Source organism: Gracilinanus agilis, chromosome 6, assembly GCF_016433145.1.
Source record: "Gracilinanus agilis isolate LMUSP501 chromosome 6, AgileGrace, whole genome shotgun sequence".
Lineage (NCBI taxonomy): Eukaryota > Metazoa > Chordata > Mammalia > Didelphimorphia > Didelphidae > Gracilinanus > Gracilinanus agilis.
The window spans coordinates 28050222-28060291 of record NC_058135.1 but is presented as its reverse complement, the minus strand read 5'-3'; the positions used below and the strand labels follow the sequence as shown (position 1 = coordinate 28060291).

The 10070-nt window shown below is 35.2% G+C and overlaps 1 protein-coding gene across 1 annotated transcript in view; it reads right to left on the bottom strand.

Moving 5' to 3' along the window:
• Positions 1–10070, bottom strand: part of HERC3 (HECT and RLD domain containing E3 ubiquitin protein ligase 3) — a 124589-nt gene that overhangs the window by 6742 nt on the left and 107777 nt on the right. The window lies entirely within an intron of this gene.

The following is a 10070-nucleotide window of genomic DNA, read 5'->3' as shown; positions in this document are numbered from 1 at the left end:
GAATACTGAGAAAAATTTATCATCCCAGGACCACAAACGACTTAAGAGTCATTCCCTGCAAGTAAGAATTTTCACCATTCTTTTGAAGTGAAAATGGGGGAACCTCAAAGAAAAGTCTTTGCACAAGATCACAACACTTAAGCTAGGGAATTTAAGAGAAGAAGTTAAGGAGGGAGATTTTTTTTCAAACATGGAAGATAGCCTGTAAAAAAGTTAAGATTTTATGAAGAGATGGTGGGATGTAAAGACCTAGAGAAGGCTAGATCCCCCACAAATACATGTATATCTAACAAGTGTTGGGCAAACTTCTCTTTTTCAACCTTCTTTTTTGTAAAAGGGGGAGATGTAAAGAGAGGAAAAAGTACAAGAAGATAGAGGAAAATACATAATTAACAGTGTGTACAACGATAAGATGAATGTAATGGTAACATAGAAGAGGATAAGAGAATGAATTAGAAAGCAGAATAAAAAGTTATTTATAAGAAACACACATGAAACATAAAGATCCCTACAGAATTAAGAGACTGGAGGAGAATCTCATATACTTCAGTTTAACTCCAAAAACTAGAAATGACAATCATTTCTGACAAAACATAAAAACAGACAGCAGAAAGAGATAAACAGAGAAATGACATTATGCCTAAAGGCATCAAAGATAACAAAGTATTATCAATACTTAATATATATGACCCAAATAATATGAGCCATTTGAGGAAAAGTTTAGTGAATTAAAGAGAAAAAGACAAGTAGAACTCAGTGAGAAATCACAGTGTACCTGTTGAGATTTAGATAAATCTAACAAAAAAGATAATGAAGTTAAGAATAGAGACAGAATTTTAGAAAAATCAGACATAATAGACATTTAGCAATTATGAATGGGAAAAGAAGTGTATATATGTATATATGTATGTGGTTTGTATGTATATATGTATATATACATATAGTACCTTTAGAAAAAATAGCCACATGTCAGTGTCACCAACTACAGTACAATAAAAATTCAATAAAACTCTTTTGAAGGGAGAATTTACAACTAAGTAGACACTAAACAACTTAATTCTGAAGAATTGATGGGTCAAAGAACAAATCATGGAGGATTAGAAAATTCCATTATAAATAATGGCAATTAAAAAACATATCAAAATTTATGAGATTCTGCTAAAGCAGTCCATCATCAACAAAAGAAAAAGAACAAAGAAATGAACATGTAACTAGAAAACTGGAAAAAAAATTTCAATTCCCACCTAACATGGAGGTAGAAATTATGAAAGACAAAAAAAAGATAGAACGATAAACAGCAAAAAAATTCAAATTATTTAAAAACACCTCCTGAACTGAAAAAACAAATAAACGATTAGCTAATCTAAAAGAGAGGGAACAATTAAGTTGTTTGTGTCAAAAAGAAGAGTTAACAGTTAACTGAGAAGTAAGAACAAAGAAGAAAAAATCAGTGTGTTGGATAAAATGAATGTGTACAGAAATATAAAATGTACAAAGCAAGAGAGGAAAGAATCCAATATCAGAAACATAACCAAATGAACCATAAATGATTTTCTGAAGGAGAAAAAAAATCCATGATCAGATAGTTATAAGTGAATTCTAACAAACATTGAAAAACAATTACTTAAAATATTAAATAATTTGTAAAAACAGGAAATGAAAAGACCTTCCCAAAATATTTCTATGATACAAATGTGGTTCAGACCAGGAAACCAGGAAAAGACAAAGAATAAGAAAATAAATTACAGGTCCATATCCACAATCAACATCAACACAAAAATATTAAAAAAAATCTTTAGGCTACAATAACATATTGAAAAGATTATAAACTATGACTGGATTGAATTTACATTGAGAATGTATGGTTTATTCAATATAATAAAATACATAAGCACAGAAGATTATATTAATAACAAGAATAATAGGTTTTCATTAATAAATAGGGAAGAGACATCTGACAAAATCTACTGTCCTTCACCCTATTTCTGTAAAAAATAACAATGGAAAGGGGCAGGTAGGTGCCTCAGTGGATAGAAGAGCCAGGGCAAGTCACTTAACCCCAATTGCTTAGTACTTAATGTTTTTCTGACTTGTAACTAATACTTAATAATTGAGATTCTAAGACAGAAGGTAAGGATTAAAAAAATTTTTTTAAATAATGACAAAACATAGTAGATTCTATGTTATTCAGAGCATATACATGAAGTATTAATATTGATTCATTATTTTTATTGCCCTAATATATAATTTCCCAACAATGGACTTTTCTTTAATATGACAAGGATCAAATATATGAAATGCAAAAAGGTTGGAGGTATTTCCAATTAAGATCAAGAACAAAGATACCCTTTACCATTATTATTTTATATAGTGCTATAAGTGCTATATCAATAAGGGGGGTGGGGAATAAAGGAACTAAGCACAGACAAGATTGAAACAAGACAATCATTTTTGCATATTATATATTCTAATCTAGCTATCTAGAGAACCTGAAAGAATCAAGTAAAATTACTATAATAGTTAATAAATTCAACTTACAGAATAGAAGCTAAAACTACATAAGTCATCAGTATTATAGCATATTAGCAACAAAACTAAGAAAGAAGAAATAGAATGAGAAATTCTCTTAAAAATAACTTCAGAGGGGGCAGCTGGGTAGCTCAGTGGTTTGAGAGCCAGGACTAGAGACAGGAGTCCTGGGTTCAAATCTGGCCTCAGACACTTCCTAGCTGGGTGACCCTGGGCAAGTCACTTGACCTCTATTGCCTAGCCCTTATCGCTCTTCTGCCTTAGAACCAATACACAGTAATGATTCTAAGATGGAAGGTAAGGGTTTTTAAAAAAATAATAATAACTTCAGAGTGGGGCAGAACCAAGATGGTGGCTTAGTGGCAACAAAAGTCAAAACCATTCTATCCTTCCAAACCAATCTTTAGAAGCCATCTCATAATGACAGGAGTCAAAGACCAACAGCAGTACAGAGTGAGGAGGCTTTCCCATTTAACACAACTTGAAAGGTAGGCAGAGTTGATTTTCATGGGATAAGGGGAAACTGGAAGCAAAATTGCATACAGAGGAGTGCAGGCTGACCACCTCCACCGATTGCACCAGGTTCAGTGACTGGGCATAGGCTAACTTCGGGGTCCTTAGACATAGGCTAAAACAACAAAAGATCACCCCAGACCCACCCCTTGAGGTCCCAGGTACTGATATCAATTCACAGCAAGGTCCAGAAGTCCATAGCTTTGGGCCCTTTCAAGCCTGCACTGCTATGGGGAAGACCTAGCCCTAGGGCAAAATAGTTCACAATGCAGATCTCTGCAAGCCAATAGCAGAGGAAACAGAATCAGTTAGCAGCTTTCAGAATTCCCAGTCCATAGGACAAAAAAAAAAAAAAAAAAAAAGGCTGGGAAAATGAGCAAATAGCAAAAGGAACACTTAACCCTCAAACATTTCTATGGGGACAAAAAGCAAAGAACAGAACCAAAGAGGGATGGTGAGATCCAAACAACCACATACAAAACTTAAAAAAAGGGGGTGGGGATTGGTTTCAAGCTCTGAAAGAACTCAAAAAAGAATTTAAAAAATCAAATAAGAGAGGTTGAAGAAAAAATGGGGAAAAGAAATGAAAGAAAGTAATGCAAAAAGAAAATAACAAGTTAAAAAAGCAATTAGTCAACTGGAAAAAGAGGCACAAAAATCCAATGAAGAAAAAGGTTATTTAAAAAAACAGAACTGACCTCCTAGGAAAAGAGGCAAAAAAATCCAATTAAGGAAAGAGTGTCATGAAAACAGAATGGACTAAATGGAAAAAGAGAGTCAAAAGGTCATGGAAGAAATTCAGTCTTTAAAAATTAGAACTGGGCAAAATAACTTCAGGATGCTTAGGAATCTAACTAATAAGACATACCCAAGAACTATACGAATGCAGCTACAAAACATTCTTTACAGAAATACACATGAAAGAAAATCTTAAATAAGAAATACTACCAAACCATAAAAGAATAATTTTACAAATCTAGAAAAAATTATAATGAAATTCATCTGGAATAACAAAAAAGTCCAAAATCTCAAAGGAATAATGGGAGGAAAGTATAAAAGATTTAATATTACTAGATCTCAAATTATGCTATGAAGAAATCAACATAAAAATGATAGTACTGTCTTTAAAAAACAGAGCATGTTGATCAATAGTATGGAGTAAGTATATGATATAAAAAAAATCATAGAGTCTGATAAATTCAGGACACACTATTCCACAAAAAACTACTAGGAAAACTGGAAATCAATGTGACAGAAATACAAAATATCTCCTACAATATATCAAAATAAGCTCTGAATGGTTACATGATATACATGGTGGGTGACATCATAGTCAAATTAGAGGAACAAGTAAGAAATTATCCCTGGATTGAAGAGTTCCTGATATAAGAAACAAGGAAGATTACAGAAGACAAAATGGACAATTTGGGTTAGGCAAAATTTTAAAGTTATTGTACAAAGAAAAGCAAAAGGATCAAAAACAAGCAATTTAAAAAATCTTTGTAAGGAATTTTTCTCTGATAAAGGTTTCATTTCTAAGATACTGAAGAAATTAATTTAAATTCAAAGAATAAGAGCTATTCCCCAATTGATAAATGTTCAAAAATTGACAGGAAGGTGATGGATTCAAGATTCAAAATAAGCCATTTGACATATGGTCAAATTAGTAATATGTTTTGCTCAAATGTGCACATTAGTTAGAAGAGCTGTTTTTGTTTTTTTCTTTTTTCTGTCTCTTTTTTCTCCCTCTTGGAAGGGAAGAGGCAGTGAGAAGAAAAGAGGTATATAGTAGCAGAAAACAAGACAGTGATGCATCTTTATTTTAAGAAATCAGAGAACAAAGGAAGCCCCAAAAGAAACACAATCAGGATAATTTTGAAAGCTATTTGCCTTTTTTGTGGTGGTAAAAAATTAGAAACTGAAGGGATATTCCTTAATTGGAGAATGGCTGAACAAATTGTGGTATATGATGGTGATGGAATGCCATTGTTCTATAAGGAATGACGAACAGGATGGTTTCAGAAAAAGCTGGAAAGATCTACACGTGCTGATGCAGAGTAACATAATCAGAACAAGGAAAACACTGTATATGGTTAACAGCAATATTGTGGAATGAGCAACTATGATAGACTTAGCTATTATTCACAATACAATGATCCAGGACAATTCTGAGGGGTTTATGACAGAGAAAGAACTGTTGGACTCAGAATGCAGATGAAAGCATATGATTTTTCAATTATTTATTTGGGTTTATGGCTTGGAGTTTTGGTTTTATAAGATTACTCACTTATAAAAATGAACAATATGGAAATATTTTACATGATAATACATGTATAAACCAGATCCAATCACTAGCCAGAACCAGGAGAGGGAAGGTAAGGGAGGAAGAGAGATAAATTTGATCATATAACTTAAGAAAACTTGTGTGGAAATTTGTTATCAGATGTAATTGGTTATATACATATATATATATATACACATATATATACATATATATGTAAATTTTGAAAGCTGTTGGTTGAACTTATTATAGGCTTACAAAGAAAAATAACAAAAGAAATCTGCAGTTTTGTGTACAATTCTTTTTTTCTTTTTTATTATTATATATATGTAAATTCCTGTTTTATTTGCTGTTCAAGTTCATATTTTTTTAAAAAGTCACAAAGGTAGGAGAGAGAATGTCACATATGGGGATCAAAGCAATCCACTGACTGAAATATAGCCTTCCAGAAATTCAATGCTAGCTTAATACTTTACTTACAGAAGCAGGAAAATCTGGAGGGTTTAATGAAAAAAATTCTACTCACTTCAAGTCTGATACTAGATGAGCTCCCATCACCACAATAAAACATACAAACTTGCACATATGCATTTCCAAACATCTCAGTGAAGGTTTGCCAGCTGGATAGGTCTGACTCCCTGCTCTGTTACTTAAATATCTGCATGGAGAACAAGATGTATTATTGGACTAACACCATTAATTAGTATATCAGGTTCATATTTATGCTGAATTTCTGTGTTTTGACTTGTTACTATTTATAGTAAGAATTATTGGCTCTTGGCCCCTCCTATTACAAGTCTGTGTCTCTCCTTGAAATGCCTTGGGTAAGATTATTTCAGGAGATGCCAATATTTTTTTATTGAGCCTCTGTTGGGAGCAATATCCTAATCTCATCCCCCCTGAATCTTAATTTTTACTTTTAAGATTATGGAGACCATCATTAAGATCTAAATGGCTCAGGTTATTGATATCACTTTCCAGATATCTGAGCAGACTTAGCCACAAAGTGCACCACACTTGGTGTATGACAACAAGTAATTAAGGGAAGGGAGCTTAGCTCAAGAGAATCAATTCAGTGTCCACAACGACTATCCTTGTTAAACTTCTTTCTTCAACTATGTAAATCTTTTGTTAATTGCTATATGACCTACCAATATCTCACTTTGTTCCAATATTGAATGAGCCTGGGAATATCGTCCAAAGGAATAGCCTGAGTCAGGACAATTGGTATAGTCTGGTAAAATTAAAACAGAATGACTTTTACTGAAGGAAATGGACAAGGCAGAGGAAGGTGAATAAAGATTGCTTTGGTGGTACTTTTGGAAATACCCTTAGAAATAGTGATCATTTCTAGTAAGGTAGGCTCTAATCCAAGGTGGAGGATAAGGGGATTGGGGCTCTTTTTTAAGTCTTTCTGACTTAAAATCTGGTCTCAAAACACTTACTGGCTAATGTGTCCCTGGGCTAGTCATTAAACCTTGTTTGCCTCAGGTTACTCATCTGTAAAATGAACTGGAGAGGAAATGGCAAACTACTCCAGTATCTTTGCCAAGTATGAAAATTTAACACTAGCCTATACCCCTTTCTTTGGTACCCCAAGACAAACTTTGGATTTTAAAAAGGGAGAAGATTTAATATTAAGATTGAAGTATAATTCTTGCTTCTTACCCCACTCTGGTTGAATAAGAATGCAGACAAAGCCTGTTGTTTATCTGTAAACAAGCTATTTAAGATAGTGGTGCCACTCTAAAGCCTCCAGACTTCTGGCATTGGAAAGACCCTTGTTACTTGCCCAGAGTGAGGTCAGAATCCTCCAATCAGAGGAGCTCTGGAAAGAGACCTCCCTAAGAGCATAAATTGGAGGATAGGCAGCAAGTCCAGGCTTTTTGGGCTGGGAATCTGGAACAAAAAGGTATGTGAAGGACTGGCTCTTAGAGGTAGCTTGCTAAGGGAATGGCCAGTTAACATGTGGCTAGAAGGCCATTTCTTCTCTGGCTAGCTTTTTATTATTTATTAAATAACTGTAAATTAAGATACGGTCTCCAGAGAATTTTACTCTTAGCACAAGAAAACCCCAAATGGGGTCATAAAGAATTGGGCACAACTGAAATGACTGAACAACAGCTTCCTAATCTCCTCACCCATGCCTAATTGTAAACTGTCTGGTCTTTCAGCAAGAAGAGAGAGATTTGCATACGTCCTGGGTCCTTAAGAAGTGTACCTTGAAAATGAATCTTTTGGGAGATTCAAAGCAATTCACCTCTCACTTAAAAGGACAAGTACTTAGGGATGAGATGTGTAACCCCCTTGCTGGGTCTGGATGCCTTTCTATTGCTTATGGCTATCATCACCTAAATGCCTTGGGAAAGCATAGTGAAAGGGCTCTATGAGTTTCAAGAAAGTCTTATCACTATGTGAATGAGGAAAGAATGGTTTGGGAAATAACAATATAGCTCAACAAACAGTCCTTAGTACTGTCCAGGTACTTCCACATCACTGACTTTCTCCATTGTGATTTCCATATATCTTGGGTCAATATAAGAAATTAAATAGGAATTTTGGGTGAGTTTTACAAAAACTTCAGACAACACACAAAGGCTAGCAGACAATGTAGTTAATAAACTCAGAAATGCATACAACATATGTATAGTGTTATGTAATATCAATATATTAATTTATCTTTTAATACTATAAATATGCACAAAACATTTTAAAAGTTAAAATATATAAAACTTAATCTGCAAAAAGAAAGTGCCAGTAGTGGCACAGTAGGTTTGCAATCTGACCCTGGCTGAGTGGGCATTATCTCAGTGGTGGTGGCCATGTAGAAGAAGGCAGAAACATGAACCTCAGCCTCAATTGGGCAGAGGCTTGGACTGAAGAATCCTTATACACAAGGGGACAGCTGTGACAGCCCAGTAACAGAAGAGTAAGCTTCGGCAATGGAAAAGAGGGCTAGCTATATATAGCTCAATGCTAATATAAAACTGACTGGTCAATGATTGCTATCTAAGTCCTTCACAGAGAAGGCTTAGAAGTCTAAGCAGCATCATTTTTGGCAAGTGATTTTGCATTCAGTCAACCAAGAGGTTAGAGAAAATGTATAAAGAGCTCCCACAGAGATGTGGCTATCTCATGGGCTTGGAGGATTCCCAATGGAACAAACATCTGGTATTCCGCCATGCAGTTCCTAAAGCAAGGATGATCCTGACTCAACAGTCAGGGAATGCTAAGTTGGTGACCACAGAGGGCATTTCTCCCTTATCTGTCATGAGGAATGGTGATCACCTTTGCTACAGCCTCATTACATTGAAATTCAATGTGAATGGCAAAAATGAGGCATCACTCACCATGTGCACACACTTATTTAGCCCCAAGACTCAATTCTTGTGAGGAAGTGGGGAGACTGGAGTTTGGGATGTTTTGTCTTTGTTCTGCCATATTTGGTTACTCTTCTGTTGGTTTCTTTTTGCTATTTCTATTTTTTCTTTTCCTCCTTTAGTGAAACCTAAATTAGACTTCTAGGCAGTTACATGACCCAGGCAGATAAAGTGTAGGGCCTGGCAGTCAGCCCTGATTTCAAATTCAGACTGAGATCTTCAGTAGTTATGTCGGGCTGGGCAAATCACCTATACTGTTTGCTTCACTTTTTCTCCATCTGCAAATGGAGATAATAATAGCACCAACTTCCCACAGTAGTTGTGAGGATAAAATGGCATAACATTTGTAAAAGCACTTAGCACAGTGCCAGGACAGAAGGTACTTTAGAAATCTTTCCTTTTTCTTAAATTTTGATGTTGTTTAGTCATTTCAGTTGTGTCCAAGTCTTTGTGATTCCATTTGGGATTTTCTTGGCAAAGATACTGGAGTAGTCTGCCATTTCTTTCTCCAGCTCATTTGAGAGATGAGGAAACTGAGGCCAACAGGGTTGTGACTTGCCAGGGTCACACAGATAATGTTTGAGACCAGATTTGAACTTCTTAACTCCAAACCTGCCACTCTATTCACTGTTCCCCAAGTGGTACACAATCCCTCTTAACAAGACTCAACAGACTTGAGATGAAGGAGTAGAATTCAGGGGAACTCCATTTCCTATTCAATTTAGGCTAGTTTTTTCTTAAAAGACCACATATGGGATTTCACTAGCTTAGTGAACTTAAAGGCTGAAGATGTTCATATAATTTCGTGGCCATTTGAACATAAAATAGCCCTGCTTTTATAGGCACTTATACAAAAGTGGTTCATTTAGCTAAATCAATTCATGATGTCCTTATTGAGTATTTTTCTTCTGCTATGGCTGAGAAAATTTCCTTCTATTAAATTTTGGATAACCCAAGAGTGTCTCATTTTGTTCAAATATTGAACATAAACTACCAGGATGCTGGACAGTCAGTAGGCCACTACTCCCTTTGTATTTTTCAGGTGTTTTAACAGCAGGGCAGTCAGCATGGCATAGTGCTTGAAGTCAGGCAGATCTAGGGTGAAGTCCTCACTCACTTTCAGCTCCACCTTTCAGATTTTTCTACTTCCTTCACACAGCCTTGCTCCTGAACCAAGTACCATTCCACTCTTCTCCCAACAACATACACACGGGCATACACATTTTCTTTAATGTGTTGTCCTTGATGTGTTGTCTTCCCCCATCAAAATGTAAAGTCCTTCAGGGCAGGTGTTATCATTTTTGCTCATATTTGTATTCCTAGCACTTTTCATAGTGTCTGGCGCTTGTGTCTCTTGCCTAATGCTC